This window comes from Branchiostoma floridae, chromosome 10, assembly GCF_000003815.2.
Source record: "Branchiostoma floridae strain S238N-H82 chromosome 10, Bfl_VNyyK, whole genome shotgun sequence".
Lineage (NCBI taxonomy): Eukaryota > Metazoa > Chordata > Leptocardii > Amphioxiformes > Branchiostomatidae > Branchiostoma > Branchiostoma floridae.
The window spans coordinates 8,590,695-8,616,934 of NC_049988.1; the positions used below are offsets into that span (position 1 = coordinate 8,590,695).

At 41.0% G+C, this 26,240-nt stretch overlaps 1 protein-coding gene across 4 annotated transcripts in view; it reads right to left on the bottom strand.

Moving 5' to 3' along the window:
• Nucleotides 1–26,240, bottom strand: part of LOC118423783 (calcitonin gene-related peptide type 1 receptor-like) — a 135,488-nt gene that overhangs the window by 70,275 nt on the left and 38,973 nt on the right. The window contains exon 1 of one of the 4 annotated variants that reach the window (XM_035832007.1): nucleotides 2,441–2,931. The exons of 1 other annotated variant lie outside the window; for it this stretch is intronic. The gene's annotated coding sequence lies outside the window, so the exon portion shown is untranslated. Of the gene's footprint in view, nucleotides 1–2,440; nucleotides 2,944–26,240 lie in introns of those variants that run through there. 2 more of the 4 variants (XM_035832002.1, XM_035832008.1) reach the window with 2 other exon arrangements.

A 26,240-nucleotide genomic window follows, 5' to 3' on the forward strand; every position in this document is an offset into this window, starting at 1 on the left:
CACGCGATCCACGTTCCCTGGCCGGTTATATTCCTCTCTATTTGTTCCATTTCTACGATTTTCCAGCGATCCGGAGTCTGGTAGAGACTGACAACAACAACGATGAATGAAGACACTACAATGTTATGATCAGATCGGAGTTTTCTCTAGGACCCGTCTCCCTGTACAGGGGAAAAACTGAGACAGCTGTTCTGTTATACATTAGACCACATTCGTCCGTTATGTCTACATAGAAAAACGTCGATTTTGCAATTTGGACTGAATTCGTGAAAACACCAATTCTGATACTTTCGTTAGTTTAGAACTTTAGATATACACTATTTACATGTATTTTCACAATGCAATACTTGATACAGCAGTCTCTAATTCATTCTTGGTCGACGACAGGTCATTGGCGTATCATTAATGCAATTAAAATTTAATAGACCGCGGAACAGTCTCGGGACCCTTGAACTAGTTAGTACCCAACGTACGACCTATGAACCTTGAGTACACCCTGTCAATCATTATTAAGGGCCACTGGTTGGCTCAGCACAATTGGTTGGACTAAACCTAATTACAGCGTAATCTTAATCGTGTTAAGCTCTCCTATCTAATCGTTCCTTAGATCGGCAATTTAATAAAGGCCCACTTCTATCATAAGTATTTAATGTTTATGTAAGGAATTGCCCTCAAGGAAATCAATAAAATGTATTACCACAAATTTGAAACCTCAAGTGTTATATAAACATCAGTCTCGTAGAGTTACAAAACCACAGAATGTTCTAAATGATTTCAAAGACGTGGGAACTCGAGACAAGTCCACTAGTACCATATTGCTTGCTCGGTGCAAAGGACATGTTGAGTGTAACAACCGTCGCCAAGTTTTTGCTGACGACGGCACACTCGTGACTTGAAAAATACCGTGGCGTGTTAGCCAACGTGTACGTGCGTTGGTACATAACCGTGCAAACAATGAACGGTGAACGGTACGATCTTTTTGACACGCTTTGTGTGGTAACGTTCTTTTGTACAAACATTCTTTTGTGGAAACTCACAGAAACAACAAGGGGAATATATCTGTGACTGGGTGTACTGTCAAAAAACCTCACTGTATTTTGCTCCTTTAGTTGACGTATCGTCTGTGTTTTTTTCTAGAGACGAAATATAACCAAGTACATATGCATGTAACATTTCAGACCATCTTTCGATATTCAAACTATAATTTTGCTCGAAAAAAGAAGTTTTCAAACAAGTTGAAGTAGGCTAACGTAGGTCTATAACGGTAGACCTTTGCAGAAATAGATTCTATAAAAATCATCAACGCTATTTTTAGACTACTATCAAACCCATCCTTGGTAATTGCCGACATCACGACTAGGAAGAACAATTGACATATTTGCAAGTTTATTTGCCTAAGAAAAGAGATAGTGACCACAAGCCGCACACACAAGCACACAAAACACGTTTTCTCCCGGGAGATAATCAGCCAACTGTAAACAAGTCAACAATGGCTGGTACAGGCAGGAACTATTGTTCTCACCACGGATGTAAACAAACCGGCTCGACGAACCCACGATAACCAATACAAATGGCGACAACCGCCCACCATTTTGTCTGTTGACAACTCCGACTGCTTCCCTCATCAGACAGTGAGAAAATTATTTCTACTCGGTAGAGAAGAAATGTTGTAGAAGGCCAGAGGTCGAAACGAGGTCGCCCGGCCCCATGAGAGACCTACATTGAAAAGCTACTGAATTGAAAGACAACAATAGCAAGCAAACACTATGGGGAAAGGCCATCCATCGTGCTGACTGCCTCTTGAGAGCAGCTGCAATTCAATCGTGGAGAGGACTGACAGAAGCTTTCCAGGGGTGTCTGTGAATAACTATTAGGTCTCTGGCGTAAGCAGTCTGATTTCAGCTTCTTAGAGAACACGATCTCTTCAAATCGTTGCGTAGACAACTAGACAGCTTTCAAAATCACCCTTTCACAGAAACAGGTCACTGAATATTCATCAAATCCAACAGAACTGACCTGTAAATGCCAGTTGGTCTGTCAAGTTGACAAAATACCCAGTCACAACTCATTGTCTAAAATGTAAGGTCGCTAAATGCCAGCTCTGCTCAGATCAGGTATTATAAAGCAGGGCACACAAAAGTTAATCACACATTTTCTCGACCTCCCTGTGTCATTGCCGGCCGTAACAGCTTGTTGATACAACAATATGAACCCAATTTAAATGTGTACATTATATAAACCCCCAAAGGCATACACAGAACGTACACAATGTCGCTCACGTAGTCTAAATGTTATTTGTGGTACGACTCTACCCGTAGCTGTGAAATATGTCCATTCATTCTGTGATCTTACTCATACATAAAAGATATAAACACCAAATGTACAGCGAAGGGAATCACAAATGTTTTGTGTAAATACGGAAGAGACTAAGACGACCCACCTTTGCTGCTAATAACCAGTAGTTTCGAGTATTTCGGTAGCCAGACTCTGCGTATGCCGCCAGCTAGTTGTGGGACTATGCAAAGGTCGAGGCGCTGCAGTTGAATAACTTCCCTCAGCGACTGCGCGGCCTTGTCTCTATTCTACGCTCCGTCCCTGGTTTTGTTCGGACGAATAATAGCCCTGCGTCGGAATTCCGTGGAAGACAGCTGTCACAATGTCCCAAAACTGTTATATCTACGTCTGTTGAAGAAGAGCACTCAACCAGCGCCCGAACTAGACCTCAACTCTTTCGTGAACAGCTCCACACTCCACTAATCTAGGCCGGGGGAGCTCGGTATGGAGTCCGCTCCTCCCTCTAACCTTTGACCCCACTGCACGGAGGACGTAATTCGTTTGAAATACGAGGCGTTGTCGTGGAGAGAGATAAACTCAGGCGGGTTCAGATATACAGGGGCCTGGCTACCGGAACTTGGGATGTATATCCTCAGAGGGGCAATATATCGCCTGACCTTGCTACCACAAGCACACATTCAACGTGTGGAGCTCTCACGGGGTGAAGATTTGGGGCAGGCTGACCTAGTTGGATCAGTTGGGCCAAACTATGCAATTCGCTGTTTTCAGTCAAGTACATGGTTTCTTGCACTCGTTTAACTGTAATATCCAACACAAAATTGGCGACTGAACAGCACCAGTCTTTGTCAAGGAATGGACAATCCTTGACGTCAAGTCATGCAGATAGAACACGTGACTCAGCGAGCAGTTGATCATAAGTTGCAGGAAGTCTATGTCGCCAACCGTCGACGTCATAATTTGTTAGACTCTTTTGTACGTAGAGCTTGTAGTATGAAAAAGTAAAAGGTAGTAAATGTATTTGATGTCTAACAGCTAGTTACCTTGTATTTTTCAACTGAGAACATGTTTTAAATTTGTTGTGACCTGTACTTGGTAATCTCCAGGCAGATTTACCAGTGTCATAAGATAGTAGCAAAGTTGGCTAAGTAGTACAGCTGGTCAAAGGGAGTCATCAGCAACTCCGGTAGCCAAACACACTCCTAGGCCGTCTTCACTCCTCTGGCAGCTTTTGATACCATCTTATGCTATAGTAGGATCTGCTTGGAGATTAGTTCTTGGCTCAATTTGGCAAATGTACAATAAAGGTCTTTTAGTACTGCGAATAATCTGTAAGTTACTAACAACAAGATTTCGACTGGATTGCTGCGGAATTTGGTGCTCCATGTATAAGGACAATGTGAGAGGAATATCTTAAAATTAATTAACTTTATCTTAAGTTATTATATACATTGTTTTGTAATAACATAACATCAAGCTAAAATCGATGCAAAAATTGCAACAGATCGTTATCTCAGGTCAAGGAGGTTATTGAGTATGTATGTATAAACATATTTACATCCGCCACATTTGTTTAGACATGTCCATTGTCTTGTATGACGTAATTCTTCCCTGCCCATTCACTGTTGGGCAGCTGTGTGGCCCAAGGGCGGAGGAACGAGGATAGACGCCCTGTGCACTATATTGTGTGGGAAAGACTTAAACTGAAATGCTTATTGTTAGCTTAAAGGTTTAAATGATGGCAACCATATTTATAAAACATTCATGCCAAGCATGTCAGTATGGACGTCAATCATATTAGCAGAAGTGCATTCTCTTGACCAAAGTAAATTACACCACTAGAAAACTGTCACACAACAACATCAATCACACACACATATTGCAGCAGCACAATAAAGACGTCTCATTGCATGGAATATTTATGAAGAGACCTCAATTTTCCACCATGACATGACAGTCTTTCGCTCATTTGTGATGGAGAAGAATTTGACCTGTAATGACCTCTGCGGCATATTCACCCAAATGTCGCCCACTTGTAACAGTGATCAAGACAGATTAAATATATATGAATTCATCTTGGTGTATTATTGTAGCCAGTACAGTTGTAGGTACCCAATCTGAGTAATGAGGCTGTTTTACGTACTCGGGGCACCTCCTCTAAAACCGGGACCCCCGCTTTACGTCCCTTCCGAAAGACGAATGGAATCCCTGGCCTTCTGAGTTTGGGAATTTTCGCGAAATGTATACGGAAATGTATAGTTTTTGCTCATATACAGACTTGCATGACCAAATGACCTGAAATAGGTGCGTAAGACATGTATCCACAGGACTTCATTGATATTGGCACAAATTACTTTAAACTTACTTAATTTGGGATTTTGGGGGACTTTTAGTCCCAAAACTACACTTTTAGCCCCTGTGAACGAGTAAATAATTAGATAAAGTGACATAAATGTGCAATGGGGACGCCTTGGGCATACATGTATGTCGACAGGACTTCATTCACACTTTTGGCATGCACAACTGCGGAATGTTAAATTTTGGGATATTTAGCATTTTCAGACTAAAAATATCGTTCCTGGGCCAGGGGTCGAATCGTTCTGCCAGGGGCCGAATTGTCCTGCCAGGGGCCGAATTGTCCTGCCAGGGGCCGAACTGTCCTGGTGCCGAATTGTCCTTGTGCTGAATCGTCTGACATTCGCCCTGCATGACCAATACGGTGCACTATAAACTATATGCCTCAATAGGTTAGAACTTTATTCGGTCCATGTTCCTTCTACCCATGCTCCAATAACTGAAGTAAAGAGTGTATGAAAAAAATAGCCTGGTATCCAGTCATAATCTCTGAAGCCGAACACAACTGGACACCTGACTGGAAACATAAAACGCAAGAGATACATAGTTTACAGGTTATCGTGACATTGTCAGGACACAGAAATGGCAGAAGTGATCAATAGTTGTCATCCATTATTCAGACTAATGTCTCTGGTTTACCACCAGTCGCTACAGAAATAGACAGTGATTGTTGAATAATAGACAGCTATTTTGTACTGGACATCCATTATCTTCATACATTGACGTCATTAAATGATAAGATGTAATCTCACACTGTTATGATGACAGTAATAAATTACCTTTACGTCATAAATGATTTATCATCTGCGAAGATGAATTCTGTTAAAACCTGCCCTACCTACAGTAAAGAGAGAGAAGATAAGAACCAAAGCGTCTCCCATTCTGGTCACAGAACGATATTTTCCATACACTGCTCTAATTTTCAACTCATATATCCGCCTACGTAGGTCAATTTATTTATACTTTATTCCAAATGCGAGACCAGATCACTCATACATGACTGTGCTGATATCGATGATATTTTGTTATTCTGTATGTTGTCTCGTAGTACCATTGTCTATCTAGCTAGTAGTTGTTAATGGTTGCCATACATTGTACCTTGTGCGATCGTTGAGCAACAAAAAATAATAATTCTGTGTGTATGTTGAGTGGCAAAGGTACCTCCTATAACCTTCATACACTTTACTATCCGATAAACTTAGTCTTAAACAAGCGGCTTGTTACAAGCGTAAAGATTTTGTCTATCGTAAAAATATTTCTCAACCACGATCAGCCGAGCACGACTTAGGCTAACGTCACATTTCCAAACCGGGGCCCGGCCGGGCAGCTTTCGGGAACGAAAAGTATGACATAAAAGACACCAAACTGCACAAGACGTAAAAAGAACAGTCGTGGGCATTATTTGTGTATATTTTACGTATACATTTCTATTTTTCGGGTTTCCACAAATAGCCCGGCCGGGTCCAGGTTTGGAAACGCTAGCCTAACATCAGAAGAATAACACGTACCTAACCAACAAAAATGTCGACTTTATCGGCATGTTGTGAACTAAAATGAACACACATGACAAGAGCATTTAAAGGATATTGTTGAGTTACTCCTATTGTTTTACGTTATTTGTGCATGTGCCCTTACGATCTCCTCCTACAACCATTCGTCATTTTATCAAACATTTTATCCCGATCAAATAATACTATGTAGGGGCGTGTGTCATCAACGTTAATTGTTTTTTTTTAAGAGTGTCACTTTTCCTAGCTTGCAATGGACAGCTTTCTTTACACACTAAAGATATCAACAGTTCAAGCGGTGACACTTTTGCGAATCATTCTACGAGTTTATTGCCAGTGTACTATATTAAGCACGAATGAAAAGTTGATAAGACAGCACTAAATTACACAGCCTACGCACCGACCACGTTAAGAACCAAGTTCAGAACTATTGTTAGTTCTTGGGAACACGGGGACTAGTTTGACGTATTAGACGTATTCAATGTGTGCTAAATTTATCACATTCGTCTTGTGTATATGTACTGGATCCATATATGCCTTAACTGGATCCATATATGACTTATGACTTGTCTTACTCCAACCTAAGAACCAAACTAAAATTATTATTATTTTCATCGTGGAAGCTCATCTGTGATGGAAGTTATCATAATACCGGTATTGCCCCAATGTATATGGCATCCTTTATACCACTTACAAAGTCCTGCTCAGTGTCCAGTATTCATATACATCAGGGCACTCCAGCCATCACGAACAGAGACGGTGGGCGTTACAAACTTCTTGGCACATTTGACCAATTGCTGACGTCACGAATCCGCAAGATCACGTGTTAGAAAGATCACGTGTCCGTAACTCTCTCGAGTTTACGATCTGGAGTGAAGTATCGATCCTGAAGAAGGCGACAGTTGTCGTTAAAAATCCGATCCGCGTATACCTTTGTGTTGGAAGAAAGTTAAGCATTGTACTTCAAAAATATCATTTTACTGGGTGTGGTGGGTTCTTTATCGGGCTCGAGGTGTGACTGTCCTAAAACACAGGACCTCTGTTTAAGTTTTTTAACGTTCTATCTTAAGGAATGAATAGAAACGACATCACAGACAAAAAGTCAGTCAGCAGAGACAGAAGTCAGAAACATCAATATACAGAGATGTTATTCAGGGAGCATTTATCGTAAATCATTCAAAAGTAATGTGATATTCATCTTGAAAGATAACCTGGCAAACATTAACTTGGTTAAACGTCTTCTTATCTCTTCCTACATCCACAAACACATCTTCTTCAACATACACCAGAAACCTAATGCCCCATATAAACGTAACATAACTCAGTTGCCGCAAGCTTCAAAGGGACCTGTCAAGATGGGAGTCGATAAGAAACATTAGTCATAGTAACACAGACGTAATGGCCTGATAAGAGAAATAAAAAGGTCTTTTATCATCAGTACGTTTGATCCCTTCCGTGAGTTATATCTGTTGTCATCATTCTACACCTAGGAGACAGTCTTGTATAGAATGTAACGTTATGAATAATTTAACTCCTGGTATAACTACAACGTTACGGAATATAAAACATCAGTGACAGTGAAGATAGTGGAAGGAATAATAAAGGCATTAACTTTCCACGATACGTAATCTAGATGTATAAAGCGTAACTATAGACTGAAACATTTAACGTTGTCAGAAATACAAATTATAGTCTGCCAAAGTTAATTGGTGATTATATACAACATATTCAAGTCATTATGGATTTTCTGAAGATGAATGTTACGTGTTGTATGCCTATCAATTAATGTCAGAAACTGTCATTAAGTATGAGCGTTCTGACAGTAGCTATAGATATAAAAGAATTAATGTTGATACGGTCACAAGTAGAGCGGCAAATGACAAATCATAAGTTTTCAGTCATCTGTGCAGAGTTGGGCGGCATACTAAATTTTCCAGTTGTCTACAACTAGGACAAGCAAAGTGATTGCGTTAATTTGGAAGCTTTATGATTGGTCTAAAGTTATGATTGACACACAAGCTTTACGAGAAAGTTTGCCACTCTTAATAAGGTGGACTTGGGGCACCGGTACGGCACTGCGGTGTTCGTAACACCGTTTTGTTATTTTCGCCGATTTTGTATAGTTTAGAAATTGCGTAAGACGTAAAAGCATGACTTAGCAGACAACAAAATACACAAAACGTAAGAAAATTGGCTCTTTATCTACTTAACTTTCCATGAGTAATTTTGTGATCCCCGCAGTGCCGCACCGGTGCCCCAAGTGCAGTGAGATACCACTCTTAGTGTGAACTGCAATGATAGTGCATGTTATGATAATCCAATCAACAGAACTGATACATGTACCAGGATTGTACATCTAATGTCAACACTATGCATGATGTACAAAATGACTAATAAACTGGTGGCCGTATTTTGTATCGACTACTAGACATCTAGTCAATGCCAGCTCAGAAGAGTACAAGACATAGTCATGCCTTCAAGTACTAGAATTATCAACGCAGAGCCGAGGTGTTCAAAATGATAAAAACTCGCTTACCCTAGAACTATTGAAGAGTCGCCATCTGGTAATGTACCAGATAGCTTAAACGGCGCCTACAGCTAATTGTATAATATATGTCCAAAAGTTGGCTTTTACAGGTCTGACGGTGTAATACAACCAGCTGCTGCCGCGCCGCATGTCTGCGAAGCTGATGTGTTACACTGAAGGACAATTATACCGGCTATATAGAGACACAGATATAGATACAGATGACTGATCCGGCATGACAAATAACCCACATTTTTTTACAATCGAATAAATCAGGATAAGATCATAAATGTCAGCGGATGCTGAGAATAGATGATGACATTTGAGACGCATGGATAACTCGGAAGCGTTAACCTTGTGTAGGTACGTACGTTTTAATCGATATCACCAGTACAGGCACGTAATTGCTTTATGAACAATCACTGCACAGATGTATGATCTGACAGGACCGCTGAACGGATTATTAAAGATCAGCCGCCTTTCTTGGCAGGGGATGTCCCTGTAGCTCAACTGGTACGGCAGCCTCGCACAGTCACAGCCGAGCTACTTGTTCCAAGTAGTCGGCTAGGCTAATGTCACATTCCCAAACCGGGGCCCGGCCGGGCTGTTTGTGGAAACGGAGAATAGAAATGTATCCGCAAAATTGTACACAAATACTAGTAATGCCCAAGGCTATTCTTTTTAAGTCTTGTGCATTTTGGCGTCTTTTATATCATACTTTTTGTTCCCAAAAGCTGCCCGGCCGGGCCCCGGTCTGGAAATGTGACTAGTAAGCATAACTGGAGGTCCCAGTTCAATCATGGGTATTTTGATTTCTGTCTTTCGGAAGGGACATAAAATGGGGGTCCCGTGTTTGAGGAGGTATCCCGAGCAAGTAAAAGGGCTAGCAACCACTTACTGTAAAAAAATATGCACTGCTACTGCAAGGAAACTTGCTGCCCCATGTGCCACTGGGCTCTTACCAAACGAACGAACGTAATTTAATAGTACCACGGTACATAAGCGTGCTCTTGTGCACGTAGCGCAGCCGAGAGAAAAGTCATACATATCCTTTCCACTAATTACTAGAGACAAAATCAATGCGCACTAACGTAGAAGTAGAATAAAGCATACATGTAGTTGTCAACCGGCGTAAAGATGGTATCTCACTGCACCTGAGACACCGGTACGGCACTGTGGGGTTCGTTAACTGCGGTATTATTTGCTATTTTCGCGATTTTTAATAATTTAGATATCGCGTAATACGTAAAAGTATGACTTAGAAGACAACAAAATACACAAAACGTAAGCAAGTTCGTTCTTTATCTCGGTGCCCCAAGCGCAGTGAAAGTCCACCTGAAGGCAGAACTAAACTTATTGGAGTATAGTTATCACTGCCTCAACATGTTTTGTAGAAAGACAATGCTTACGACTTGTAGCTCAAGTATCAGTAACTATTCGTTTTCAGAACTCAGGAAAGTACATGCATTAAGATGTACCATGGCGTAGAATCGTGAGTGTATATTAATATTGATGTAATATTTGAACTCATATCTTAAAAAACGTACACACTGAAAAAGAAGTTTGAATCTTCATGAATAATTTAGCCAGATAGTATAAATTAGACTTGACATAGAGATCAGGAGACGAACGCTCAGTTAGAATGCTAAATCGATTAGTTGTCACCGATCTGGCTGATGAATCCAGACTCTGACAGAGACGTAATACGTACCGAGACCTCAGCTGTGCGGTTATCTCTGGTCTGATGTGTGAGCCGGAATCACGGCATGAACTTGGCAGGACCAGTGGAGAAAATGACATAACGAATGAGCAATTACAGAAAATCTAATCAAATGAGCAACAAGAAATCGAACAACTCCAACATGACCACAGGACATGCAAAGGGTGTGAAAACCGACAAATATGGCGCAGTACTAAGGCCAGGCGTCAGGAGGCCCAAAACCGACCATTGCGTTCACAGCACCCACATGCAACTATCATCACAGTCCGTGCAGAGATTCGTAGATTATAGCTCTGAATACATGCACACACGCACACACACACACACACACACACACACACACACACACACACACACACGCGTATACACACGCGTATACACACACACACACACACACACGTATGTACACACACACACACACATACACACACACGTATACACACACACACACACACACACACGTATGCACACACACAGACACACACACACACTCATACGGACACACAGAAATAGACAGACAGAGAAACAGACAGAGAGACAGATTTAGACAGACGGAGCCTAAAAATATACCTCCATTCTTTTAAGGAGTGATTGCTTAACTTTGAGTATACGTAGGTGGAAAATATAATTGAAGATGTGCATCAACCCACAAAGATCAGTCGATGATAAGACAGCCTTCAGCTAAAAGTATATATCATAAACGGTCGTTAATATAATTGAATAGATGTCAAGCTAAATATATATATCCTCACGTGTGCCAAAGTGTAGATGACAGCAATACCGAAAGAACGTTTATATTGAAGAGTTTGACTGTGACAAACCATCCAATGATGTTTCTTCATCTAAAATTCAATCAAGTAGCATTTCTTGATCTGGTGCCAGGGCAATAAGTAACGCTTAAAATATCCCTTATTACCCCACAGGGGGCTTTATGTAAAGCAGGATTTGTTCTAGACTAAGATAAAGGCACATATTTCTTGGCATCTACTAGGAAAAATGTCATACTTACATCTTCGCCGACTTATTTTTGTGCTTCAACATATGTCTGTTGATATTTGTGATCTTCCGGTCAATTTCCATTACAAAGCAACTACATTTTGTAGTTCATTAATTTCCTGATTTTCATCAGTTAACTTAACAAGTATGAAAAACTTTAAGAGAGAGAGACAGAGAGAGACAGAGACAGATACAGAGAGACAGAGAGAGAGAGAGAAAGAGAGAGAGAGAGCGAGAGTTAAAAGTTAGTGATTTGGTATGCTCCAATCGGAGAGAGAGTTAAAAGTTAGTGATTTGGTATGCTCCAATCGGTTTCAATAACTTGAGCATAATCATAAACGACTCGGGAATAGTTAGTGGGTGCCAACGTTCAACTTATCCCATTTGCAAATTCTCTGTTTAAAGCAATAATGTCTACCATGAGCAAAAACAGTCTTATAGGTAAATGCATTAAGCCACAGAATTAATGTTCTTTACTGCGGATGTTCTGTCCCGATCCAGTGTACACGTTAACTCTAAAGCCTGCCTGGAGCTAATTTCAGGTCAGACATCGAAGTTAGGGCTGTCCATTGGCAAGCATGTTATAATACACTGAATGAAGGCTTAAAAAAGTACTAACCCATATTTCAATCTTAATCATTCTTCTCCACCAGAAAGTCACTTGGGTCTAGTTTATAAACATTCAAAGAAAACAGGGGGTTGTTCGCTTCATTCTCCGAGAAAAGCTCACCCTATGAAAGAAACCTCACCTTTGACCCCTGTTCCCTCCTGATACAACCGGTAGCAACTCAAACCTGTCCTGACACCAGCTAAACTGCTAAACTGAACAAATTTTGACCCAAACAGAAAAGATTAGGCCCTACCTGTCCCTTCTAAATGAAAAAGTCGGCAAAAATTTTCAAGGAAAAAAGGATTTTCAAGGATTTTAAGTCCATTTTGGGCACTGTACTGCGCAACGCAACTCTGACGTCAGCCCTTCATTTGTATCACACATAATGTTTGCTCCTGCAAGTCTAACAAATTGGTAGTCTAACGTCAACAGACATCTTCGATGATGATTAACGACAAAAGAATAGTTCTTGTCAAGAACAAAGACCGACGAGGTGCTAAATTTCGTCATACTGTTATTGATGTATCTATCAACTAGAAAATACTCATTTTAGCTTTGCTCTCAGTAAAAGTAGAAGCATGGTCTATAAATAGTTTATAAGATTAAAACAGATGAGATGAAGGACTGTATCAATCACTGTAATTCCACAGAGCACATGTAAAAGAATACACTACGTACTGGAAAATAACGAGAATTGTCATTCGATGCAGAGCAGTGGAGAAAAATACGCTCGTCTCTAGTGCGTAGAATAGTAAATTAATGGATATAAAGTGCGCTTGTTAGACAACAAAGTGTGGATTCCATTCATTAAGAGCAAATCTGTAGGGAGTGGGTGTCTTTAACGACATAGTGGCTAATGTATCCACTGAATAGATAAACGGTTCACGCGTGGTTTTCTTAATTTCATCAGTTTCCCAAAAAATCAAATTACCAACTTATTCCACGTCAACTGAGGACAGTTACAAAGGCAAGACTCTATGCGCTGTCAAAAGTTATGGTGTTAAGGACAATTTGACTTAACAAGCTAATCAACAAATGTGTACAAATTGAATGTACATGTAGTTTACAGGCAGTATGTGCAATGTACATCCTTAAGGTGGTATCTCACTGCACTTGGGGCACCGGTGCGGCACTGCGGGGTTCGAAAGATTACTCAACGAATTTCCGAGATAAAGATCGAATTTTCTTACGTTTTGTGTATTTTGCGTATCATGCAATACCTAAATTATAAAAAAAAAGCGGCGAAAATAACAACAGTGCCGCAGTGAACGAACCCCACAGTGCCGCACCGGTACCCCAAGTGCAGTGAGATGCCACCAATAAGTCTGCACAATGATAAATAAGTACATCGGCAGTGAGGGCTGACTAAGATCTTCAGGCTGGGTGATAAGATAAGCCAAATGTTCGCAAATTGAATTTATCACCCTGGTGCCTCCCTTTATCATGCAATGCACGCTATGTTTAAAGCAGATAGGAAAAATGCAGAGTCGGGATATTATTAGATGATAAGAAAAAAAACAATTATTCAAAGAGGTCACCAAATTCCGTCCTAAACTTTCCACGCTTACAGACAGAAAGAAAACTGCCCTCCTCTTAACATCTCAAAACCCACACATTACAGAAAGGATGGGATTATTCGTCTTCTTATCTCGGAAAAAGAAGTCAAATCCAATACGATGCAGTTAAGCGTTAGAATTTAGACCAGATTAGTTGCTTACTATACTGTTTACCATTGCCTTTATGTCATTTTCTGTCATTTTTTTGCAAGCAGCCCTCTGGCAAGAACTTGTATTTATTTATTTTTATATTCATTTATTATTCACAGTCTAGACAAGTATGCCACATTCTTCTTTATCGCAGTTTGTATGATGGGAATCTTTATAATAAAAGGTATTATTTTGGGTCGTTACTTTTAACTCCAGACGTCGGTTGCCAAGACGTCTCTGAGACAACTAGACGCCGCAAAAACACCTGCCATGCATTGCTTTTAACATTCGATATGTTAGAAAGTCAAAGTTCAAAGTTCCTTCCCGCGCCTGATGGCGCATAGGGCGGCGCCCATCTCCGTTTCAGTAGCCCTTGGGCCACACAACGCAATCACTACAGCAGGGGGCTAGTCCACTGGTAGTGGTGTGTGTTCAACTTCCATACTCTTTCCCGAATGCTGAGTGCTAAGCAGAGAAAGAAGCATGTACCATTTTTAAAGTCTTTGGTATGACTCGGCCGGGGTTTGAACTCACGACCTACCGAATGCAAGGCGAACACTCTACCCACTAGGCCATTGCACCGGTTTTGGTGCAATGGCCTAGTTATATGTTAGAAATCCTACCGAATAAAGGTAACTCTTCATACATTGTCTGATTTTTTTTTGCACTCTTGTATCAGTTTTGGGGTGCAGAGGGGATAAAGATTTCTGGTCGCCATATTGGATCGTCTGTGTATTGGAAGATTTCGATACCCTCTTCAGTCCACAAACGACAGTACGATAGAACCAAGGAGGTTGAATGATACAACTGTGGGTGTTGTAATGAATCATAAGTGGCTCATAGATTACAGCATAGCACAATTCTATCATTGTCTACTTATGATAGTTGTATACTAAGTCGAAAATTGCCTCGATTTTGAAAACAGCCTACTAACTCCAAATAACTGGTAAATAGTTACGACTTGCTGCGTTTTTAAATTTATAGATCCATAAACAATGTAAACCCAGAGCAACGCAAGGTCGTTGTCCCATGTACACTGCATATTAGAGTCATTTGAGTTTGGTTGCGGTCGCTTGAGGTCGTTTGAGGTGTTTAGGCAGACCCGGGAAACAGACTAAAATTGATGCACGCGTGGGTGCCATCTGTAGAAACGAATCATTATGGTGCAATGTAGAGAAATGAAACAGTGCGTGATTTATGATGCCAATAACGCGCCGAGCTCCGCTATCTGCGAGGATGGATGACTGTGTTCTTGCCGCTTGTTAGGAGTTTGTGCAAGAGTGCTGCTGTTGTAACCGAACCATTCATCAACTTCGGCTTACTGCGATATCGCCCATTTGTCTCTCACGGTTTGCACCATCCCATAACCCCCACCCCCTTATCAGCTTCTATGTGCGATATTCCTCATATAGGTCGACTTGAACATTTTGAACTATTTGAAAAGATTGCCGGGCTGTTTGAGGAAACGAAAAACTCGATACATCTTGTGTACTTTAATGTCTTTTCATGCGTTGGACAAGAAACAAGTGTCTGACACACACGCACACACACACACACACACACACACACACACACACACACACACACACACGCACACACGCACACACACACACGCACATGTACACACACGTACACACACACGCGCGGGCATACACACACGTACAAACCAAGATAAAAGCTCCTTGTACAAACCTACAAGAAGATTCTACCATCCGTTAGCATTACCTTTTCCAGACACTCTGATCACCGCTGTCGTCTGGCGGTAGTGATTTATGAAGTAATCTCAACAACAATGAACGACTATATCACACAGGGTGGTGCAGAGAACTTTTCAATTTCGGACCAATAATCTAGAACATTTATCAGGCGTGCGTCTGCTTTAGATGTGAGAAATGATGCACAGACTCGATATAAGGTATACGTAATTCAACAGAGCTCATCCCAGATTTCATGAAGGACAGGGGAGTAAAGATGAACCTCCAGGCTTCAATGAATCACTTATATTATATACCACAAACATTTCGTCTCATTCTAGCCCTCATAGTAGACTTGGTAGCTGGTCTTGTTTTGTTTTGCACTGTTTTCTGGTTGTGCAGTAGTTTTCCCATCTTCCTGTAACGTTTTATAAAACTGTCTATACTAGGCTAGTGCCCAGATCCTGGTAGCTGGTCTTGTTTTTGTTCCGCACTGTTTTCTGGTTGTACATCAGTTTTCCCATTTTACTAAAATATTTCTGACAACCGTCTATGCTAGTCTAGTGCCAATACCCTGGTAGCAGCCAAAACCCCGTAGTAATCAGAGAGCAGCACATGATCATGACAAACAAACAGAAATGCCTCACACGTAGCCTTCTTAGGAGCCCTATGAATGTATCTACATCTGCTCGAACTTTCACAAATGGAAAACCACATTGTCGTCCTTAATTGAACTGGGTTTGATATGCGCTCTTGGCCTTACGTTGCTCAGTGGAATGTTACACCCAAATGTTCAAAACATGTTCCTTTGTTTACTTACCCGGTTATTTTAGGAGCAGAGACATTTTGCAACAAACTATAAAGCTGCTGGTCAGCATGTGACCAACTCCCAGAGTGTCAGTCGCAAGCAAACACATGTACATGTGTGTAATCGTCAGGAAATGTGCGTGAACGTGAATAAAGGTGTGTGAACGCAAGCAAACGTGTGTGAACGTGAGCAAACGTGTGTGAACGTGAACAAACGTGTGAAAACGTGAACAAACGTGTGTAAACGTGAACAAACGTGTGTGAACGTGAACAAAAGTTTGTGAACGTGAACAAACGTGTGTGAACGTGAACAAACGTGAACAAACGTGTGTGAACTTTAACAAACGTGTGTAAACGTGAACAAACGTAAGTGAACGCGAGCAAACGTGTTTGAACGTGAGTGAACGCGAGCAAATGTGTGTGAACGTGAGTGAAGGCGAGCAAACGTGTGTGAACGTGAACAAACGTGAGTGATCGTGAAGAAACGTTTGTGAACGTCAGCAATCGTGTTTAAACGCCAGCAAACGTATGTGAATGTGAATAAAAACATGAACAAACGTGTGTGAACGTGAGCAAACGTACGCTCCTCGGCCTATGAGAACCTCCTGCGAAGACGCAAGGATGGTTAACTTTTGTTGGCAGCGTATTTTCCAGCCAATGGCCGGGTAGAATACTTGTCACTTTACATCTTAGGACCAGATCAGGGGTTTTGGAAATCTTGTCAACCTCAAAGTGAAATACATTTATAAATTGGGAAAGAGATAATAATAGACTTCTTCACGGTTAACCAAAATGCGCCCCTGCGATGTTTCTAGTCAACGACTCCAAGTATCTTCGCACTCTTATGATAGGGTCACATTTCCAAACTGGGGCCCGGTCGGGCTGTTTTAGGAAGCGAAAACAAAATTGTATACCTAGAGCCCATGATTCACCTTCTTACGTTTTGTGTAGTCTTTTTTTTTTGTTCCCGAAAGCTGCCCGGTCGGGCCCCGGTTTGGAAATGTGACCTTTGGAAAAGTGGTCTTGTTCTATATTTCGGTTCGGTTAGTACGCGTAAATAGATATCCTTCTTTGGACGTGCTCATGGCTCATTATGCAGCTCAGAGTTCTTTGAACTTGTTTTCCAACATTTAGCGAATTCATGATCCAAACCATTGCGCACCTCACATCAATACTGAGTATCAACAATCAGAGCAACTATACCCAAATAAACTACACAGCCACAAAGCGACGAAGCGACGAATACAGAGTAGTTATTATTGGTATTGCGTGAGAGAGGACAGTTATTTCTCGTTGCGCTTTGTTGAGTAAACTTAGATGATGCCGTTTTTAGAGTGCGTGGAACAAAGGTTTCATAAACACGTTAGAGGGCTATTGCAGTACAACTGCACCACAGAATACAAGGTGGTTATTGGTCGGTTAGCTTGAAAGATTCGTCTTTTCTAAATATATACTACCTGAGTTTACTGTACACGTGTATATATATCCTGTATCTATACATTTGTGACAGAAAACTGGCCAAAATGTGTGTGCACTGAGCATTTGTCGTATGCGAGGACGTCTCCAGGTTTATCTTCCTACCACTCACAGTACGCAGTAAGTTGTCTTCAATACATTTAATCCTTGTAACTACAGGAACTCTGATGCACACTTTTCTTCTGTGACCAACTCAGTCCTGTATTCTTCTGTACCGATTATTATACAACCTCAGACTAATCTATGAGGTAGGTCTCAAGAGACCAGCAACATTGCGTATTTACTTATTCACTGTATCACTTACTACTTGGTTCAATGGGGATGTCCCTGTAGCTCAACTGGTAGCAGCCACACAGTTGAATTCCTGGTTCCACTTAGTAACTGTGAGATCCCGGCTGAATCATTGGTAGGGTATATCGGCTGTGGATGCACCTAGTCTTTCGGAAGGGAATTAAAATGGGGAGCCTGTGTTCACGGAGATCCTTGGTAAAATTAAAGGAGAGGGGGTAGCAAGTCTTCCCTGTAGATTACACCCTGCTACTGAAACAGCAAGGAAACAAATTTGAGTGAATTTGCATACGATCCTTAGGAGTTAATCAATTGACATGCTCAACCAATTTTTTTCTAGTTAACTGTACTTGTATTGAATTGTTCTGCCAGTTCATTCTAGTGACGCTGAGTCACAGCAGAGACTTTAAAAATGGTACATGCTGCTTTCTCTGGATGCTTAGCACTCAGCATTCGGAAAGAGTATGGAAGTTGATCACACACTACTACCAGTGGACTAGCCCCCTGCTGTAGTGATTGCACAAAGTTGTGTGGCCCCGGGCTCCTGAAATGGAGATGGGCGCCGCCCTATGCGCCATCAGTCGCGGGAAGGACTTTGACTGACTACAGTGGGCTTACGTGCTTCCCGAAACGTACACAGTCCTGATCCATTGCTTAAAAGCTAGTGCCAGGTAACTGTAACTACCCTTCGCGTACATCCTTACACTCCTTTGTTTCTGTACGGTTCAATCCGTAAGACCACGATTTTGATAAAAGAAAAGCATTAACCTTTTGATCCTCTACAAATGTGAATTAAGCTCGTCTTTGAAATACGACTGGAGTGCAACTTGAGAACACATTTTCTTCTGAAACATTGTAAGCATAACGGTAGAAGTAATATCCATTACTGTATTGAGGTACGTCCGTCCTTTGATAACCACATGAACCTTAATGGAAAGAAGCCATCTCTCTGTTCACCTTAGGACCTCCCTGTGACTTAGATAGATGGTATTGCCGTGAGTATGACTGCGTGTGCCCTGCCAGGGTGATGTCTAGAGTACTTCTACACAATGATCGGGGACTCATTGAGCTAGACTCTATCCAATAACCTGATGCAGTGATTAGATGGGACGAGATGTCGTTTCCTTTATTTGATTGTAAGAGACGAATGATTTCAGTAATTAGGTTTCCACCTGTCTGGGTTGGACCAATCGGAGCGTGGCAAATCTAATCACGTTTCCGATAGGACACAGACGTCACTCTTGGGCCTGCTGACGACCCTCGGTGATTTGATTGGGTCGGATTAACTGCCGTTCGAGTTGAATGATGGGACTGATGTATTGTGCTTACGTCAATGGTAGGAGATAAATCTGAGACCTGAGTTTAGGTAGAGACGGGAGGCCAAGGAACATGTGATCGTCTTTAGTGGAAGTTCAGACACTGTGTCTTAAGAAAGTGTCTTAAGAAAGTATCTGGACATGCATTATGGCAATGAAAGAATGTCAAGAACGTTCTAGTTTCTACAAATAGATAAACGAGGGTCAATCAATAAGCATTTGAAAAAGAACCATAAAAATTTGAAGTCATTTTTGTAAGCCATTTTGGGGAAATACACATTCGCTCTAATATGTTCCTCCATATTTCTGGCTTGTTTTGTTTGCATTTCTTCTACCTATAGTGATATCACATGTTTCTTATAGTTGCAATATCACATGTTTCTTATACGTGTAGGAATATCACATGTTTCCTATTCAGATAAACGAATTTACTTCGCTGCGTTTATAATAGGTAACAATATTTGTTGACACGCAGACAGAAACACTGTAGCTTGCAATAGAGGTTTGGAAACGGCTTGCAATTCAGTGGGAACATTTCTGTCTTTTTCTCTCTATAAAATGGAGCGCTTTTTGGAATAACAGATGAAGATTTGGCAGAGCCAATGACTAAAATAGACGATGTATATAAGGAATACTCTCCAAGCAGAGCTTCCTGTAAGACATAACGAAAATGTATAAATTTACGTAGAAAACAGCCGGAGCCGAACCTCTAAAACAACATTCATTCATTCATTCATTCGTTCATTCAATGAATCATTCATTCATTCATTCATCCATCCATTCATTCCTCCCTTCCTTCCTTCCTTCCATCCTTCCTTCCATCCATCCTTCCTTCCTTCCTTCCATCCATCCATCCATCCATCCTTCCATCCATCTATCCACCCATTCCTTCCATCCTTCCTTCCTTCCTTCCTTCCATTCTTCCTTCCATCCGTCCATCCACCCATTCCTTCCTTCCTTCCATCCTTCATTCCTTCCATCCATCCATCCATCCATCCATCCACCTATTCCTTCCTTCCTTAATTTCTTCCTCCCTTCCTTCCTTCCTTCCTTCCTTCCTTCCTTCCGTCCTTCCTTCCGTCCATCCCAATCGTATTTGTGCTGAAGGTCACCCAGAATGAGGTGCCCTTGCGTGTCTCTCGGAAGGAAACAGATCACGTAAACTATTAAAGAGCTGACAGTGCCGGCTTTAGTGAGAATCTCCACAATTTGCTCAGATTAACTGCACCTTGTTAGTGTTGTCAGGAGAGCTCCATGCATAGTAATAGGGGTGGATGCGATAGAAACCGGGGATAACAAGTCTTAAGAGAGTTAATTGCAAAGACCTCTGCAAATGAATCGTTAAAACTAATAAGAAAAAGCTTCCCCCTCCGTTTTTTACAGAATATTTCCCTTAGTAGTCACATATAATCTCCAAGCAGATGTTGGATATCATCTCTGAGCAGATGTAGGGTTTTATGCGTGTTTTGGTACCCTTCTCTGGTGGTTTGTGGTTTCTCTCATCTTGTACGCAGTGACGCTCATGTGTAAAAGACCAGGTCTTATATGAATTTAAAGAGTCTTAAAATTCAGTCAAATCTCTATGCTTACCAAGGTCTTTGAACGTTTTACTCATCTATACAGTGTGATTTTAGCAATGGTCACGAATATGACTTGAGTCGAGGAGGTGCAATAGGGACAAGAACCGAAAGGTGACGCTTTTGACAGGCCGCGTATTGTTTTGAATCACGGCCAAGTGCTGCACAGTCACTCCGTCTACCGACCAGAGGTAGAATAACGAAATTACTCATATGGGAAAGTCATATAAACTGGTGCCAGGATCTCAATATTTCAAGCGCTTCTTCCTTTATTTACATAATGCTGTTACCATAGCCAAGAAGGTTATGTGTGTATGTGTGCTTGTCTGTGAACAAGACACTGTGAGATTGCCACTGTCGACTGTTTTATGTCTACATTTGATTTAGAATGTGTGGTGGACCAACCCGAAGCAGGCCGTCGATTCGGCCCTCGATTCCTAGCTGGCGTTTAGCCGGCGATTAGTCTTTGCACAGAACGTAGCATCCGATTCGGACGTGGATTCGAAGAAACTAAAAAAATAATATACTGTAAATGCATTTAAGTTCGTGGGGTTTTAATTTCGCGGTAGCGGGAAAATGGACTTTTCGCGGTGGTTTTAATTTCGCGGTAGCACCATGCACTGCATTTACAGTACTTTAAAACCTAAACTAGATATCAAGAATTGCTGTATATTGTCTATTATCACCCAATACATGTATACATTAATATAAATGACATTAAAAAGTATAATATCAACGATTAAGCACAAATTTAAAAGCAACAGACGACATCTAGCGACAAAGTTATGAACTACGACTTCCCACATAAGGGGGATTTCCAGATACCTGACATTCGTCATATGCATATCCCAAGAGTTTTCAAGCCTTGTAGAAAAGTAACTATGTAATTTTTAGTAGTCAATTAGCTCTCATTTTCCCGTCGACGGCTTCTCCTATGAAATTTATGTAATTAAAGTAACGCACACTTTGTTATCCAGACGCCATGACCTTTAAAAGTTCAGAATATTCAGTGTTATATATATATAGACAATCACGTAACTCTAATGTATTAAACGTCTTCTAGGAAGTTAGCTAAATAATTTTTGAAATCCAAATGACTTTAGGTTTTGATACATTGTGTTCTGAACAAGCTATGGTTATGATTTTTGAGTGGCAGATAGCCCTTGGCAGGGAAAATAGGTTTGGGCCCCACCTACTTTTTTAAAAACTACACTAGCACTCTACAGGAGCCAGTTTCAAACTTCAAAGGAGAATATGTGAAAAGGGGTTGACTGATCGCCATGATTTCTTCATAATGTACGAGGAAATGCTACAATAGCCTTTTTGGTAAGATATAACATTAACACTTTTAACAACTTGTGTTATTTGGAGTGAATTATCAACTGGTGTAATTGTGCGACTGAGGACCATTTATGATTTATGATAATCGATGAGAAACATTTATGATACGTACTCAAAAAGTCTCCAGCGGACCAATGACATAAACGCTGATATCTTCTTTTTTTTGGAAGCCGTTTTGACGTCAGAATATAAACTAGAGGCATCTGGTATAAGAAATCTAACTCTACACTTCTTGCTCGTCCAAGGACTAACATCAGGTTGTTGCAATAGCCGACAGCGTTTGGTTTTTGTCAGCACCTGATGGACATTAATCGAAAGTGTAACATCTGCGTAGCTAACTTCTCGGTCACTTAAAAGCTTACAAACTTACAACAAAAACCAGATGCGAAACACTCTTGTTTCATTACAGTTCTCCATCGGTCATTGTCAAAGTCATTTTGCAAAGTTTCATACTTCCAGGCTTTAGATACATCTTGAGCGCAGCTCTAGATTTGGTCCATCTTCGTGGTCCCTTGGGAATTAATTATCTTGATCGTTACCAAATGGGGACGTTGGCAACACACGCTACCGCTGTCAGCAGGTTATTGTGCCCTAAGCCATTCGAACATCCTCCGCAAAAGTCATCACGAATAACCAGCGCTCGAAATAAGTGGTTAGCTTTACGGTCTGCCTAAACAGCTCAAACGACCTAAAATGGCTTTGATACGTAATGTACAAGAGGCAACAACTTTGTATTGCTTTGGATACATTGTTTATGAATTTATCCAAAAAAAAATTAAAAACATGCAGCAAGTCCTAAGTATTTTCCATGTATTTTGAGTTAATCCGCCGGTTTCAAGATCGACGCAATTTCTGGTCGCCATATTGAATCGTATGTGTTAGGAGTCTACGTGGAGAAGTTTTCGATACCTTCTTTAGTCCACAGACGACAGTGAAATAAAACTGTGGATGTTGTAATCAATCATAATTGGCTCATAGATTATAACATTGCACAATTCTATCATTGTTGATATGATACTTGCATACTATGTATTTTTCAGCCTCAAATTGCTTCCATCTTGAAACCAGGTGAATAACTGTTACTCCAAATAACTGAAAAATAGTTAGGACTTGCTGGTTTTTTTTTAAATCTATAAATACAAAAACAATGTATCCGGAGCACCACACAAGGTCGTTGCCCCATGTATACTACATATTAGAGTCGTTTGAGGTTGTTTGAGGTGTTTAGGCAGACCCGAGAAACAGTCCGTGATTTATGATGCCAATAACGCGCCGAGCTCCGCTATCTGCGAGGATGGATGACTGTGTTCTTGCCGCTTGTTAGGAGTTTGTGCAAGAGTGTCGCTATTGTAACCGAACCATTCATCAAGTTCGGCTTACTGCGATATCGCGAAATGTCGTTTGAGGTTGTTTGAGGTGTTTAGATAAGGATTTACACCCTTATTCATCAAACAGAAACCATCGATCCTGTAGTACGAGACACCTCATAATGTGAGACACTTAGTTGGGCTTTTATCTTAAGTTTTACGGCTCCGCTATTTTGCTTTGTTAGCGATCAATTTGTAGTCTTGAATTTACGCTCTATCATACTTTACGCCCGACTAAAAGAAGACTTGTCAGCGTTATCTCAATGGTTGTTAGCCCACTCGCAGCCAACATCGGGTTCAGGCTCGAGCCTTCAGAAACGATATATAGTTATTGTATATTATGCATTTTATGTGTAATAGAGTTCGAATAGAAAAGCCAGGACAAGAGATACCAAAACTGTCTGTTTTGCTGCAGTACCAAGGATAGCCACAAGGTGACTACGATCGACATTGACTTCGTCTTCCTTAGACCTACTTACATGGCACATAAGATCACAATCCATTCAGCAGTTTTTTTCCCCGTTATACTGACAACAAATATTAGAAAATCATACAAAAAGACAGACACGGCCAAAACAATACCCCCCCCCCCCCCTTTGCAAGGATGTAGATTTGTTTTAGATATTTGATGTTGGGAGGGGGCACCGGGGCATGGATGTCCCTGAGGACACAACAGTCTATGTCTGGTTAGCGACCTAGTCATCCTGGCCCCGTTCCCAGCCCAGGTCTGCACGCAATGGGTCGGGGTTACGGTTTTTGGTAAGGAATGACGTAAAAGAGTGTGTCACAAGTTTAACCAGAGATGGGTAGTTTTACACCAGTGGCTTCCAAATGAAAAGATTGGTCCCCAGTGAAGACCCTGCTTCCCTTCCAAGATTTATCGCCGTCACTGGATAACATCCCGTTGCCATCTTCACCAAACGTAAGGTAATCCTCATCATAATTCATCAAATGTCGATGTCAGTGGTACTTATTGTCATAACCTAAAATATTACGTAATACTTGTGGAAACTTACTCTTTACCAGACCACCCGGTCACGTCGAAGAAAATTGTAAAAAAAAAAGTTTGTACACAGCTTCATATGCGGTACTTTCTTTAGTGTTGGTCATTACGAAAATGTGAAAAGATTACAAAATTCAAATCGTCGACATTGTCTGCTTGGGTAGACTGGTGTCTTTTTTTATTCTCGTTCCGTTCGAAGAGATCATCATTTTTATCACCATGACACAATGTAGTCGGACGAGTAACCAAGGGATAGGCGATATGCTGAGACAAAGAACATACGTTTTTGCTCTGTCCCTTTACGAACTTTAGAACTTTATGTACAATTTTTGGGGCGTTATTTTCAAGACTTCCCCCGGCCAGAGATATCCTCGAAGTCTTCCTTACCCCTGTTCTGCATTATCTCTCTCTTCCAATATGACCTTGAGCCTCTAGGGGATGATGAAGGTCATTTGCCCAAGGCTACGTTACATGAGGGCCAGGAAATGTGCCTTTGCTTCAAATTCCTTTCCAGCCATGTCAACATACGGTTCTATAATGATGTATCTTCACTGGAAACGTAATGAGTCGGGTTTGTATATTGTACATACCTTCTCTCCGCTACTACATTTACAAGGGGTCTGCCTAAACACCTCAAACGACCTCAAACGACTCTAATACTAGTATGCAGTATACATGGGGCAATGACGTTGTGTGGCGCTCTGGATTCGTTGTTTATGCATTACAGATAAAAACTATCTAACAGTTATTTGGACTTATGATTAGTCATCTGGTTTCAATATCGAAGCAATTTGAGCCACTTGTAATTAATTACGGCATCCACATTTTTATCTAACTGTTGTCTGAGGACTGAAGAAAGTATCGAAAACTTCTCCGTGCAGACTTATAACACAGACGACCCAATATAGTGACCAGAAGTTGCTTCGATCTTGAAACCGGCGGATTATCTCGAAATAACTGGTAAATACTTTAATAGTACCATACCCACTCAATACATTCCCAATGATACATTCCTTTTGATACATGTACATTCCCAAAATAGGCCTGACTGACCTCAGTCCAAGGTCAAAGTGGTCTACTCTTCTCACGACTTTGTAAAACTGGAAACTCCCACATAATCCGATCCATATTGAGCTGAAGTTCGTGTAAAATTCAGCTTTATTTATTTTACAAGGGCAAGAAAATAAAAAGACAGCCAAATCAAACGTTTGAAGATCCGTCTGATGGCGCCAGGGTTGTGTTTGTCGTCTGTCCGTGTTTATGTAACTATCCGTGACCTCAGATAACATTTGGTAAGAGGACAGTGTCCTGAGTATTATTTCCCATCTTGCCTTATTACCCATAATCCTCTCTGTCTACATTTGCTGAAATTGATGACTACCACTCCTGTATTAAACGGCATTTTTTTAGATTTTGATATCAGGGAACAGCGCCTGATAAAGTCAGTGCTTATTACCCATCATGAAGTCATTACCCATAATCCTCTTCTGTACGTTGGATGAAACTGATCTGAATTTATATCTCTGTGCTTACGTCTTTAAAACGAGCCAAAATTTTCAGTGTATTTTTGTTCCAACATCAGCAAGATGTGAGAGATGTATTTTTCCGAGTCTTAATTTGTCCCATACTCGTAACCTTTTTCAAGGCACGCACGAAG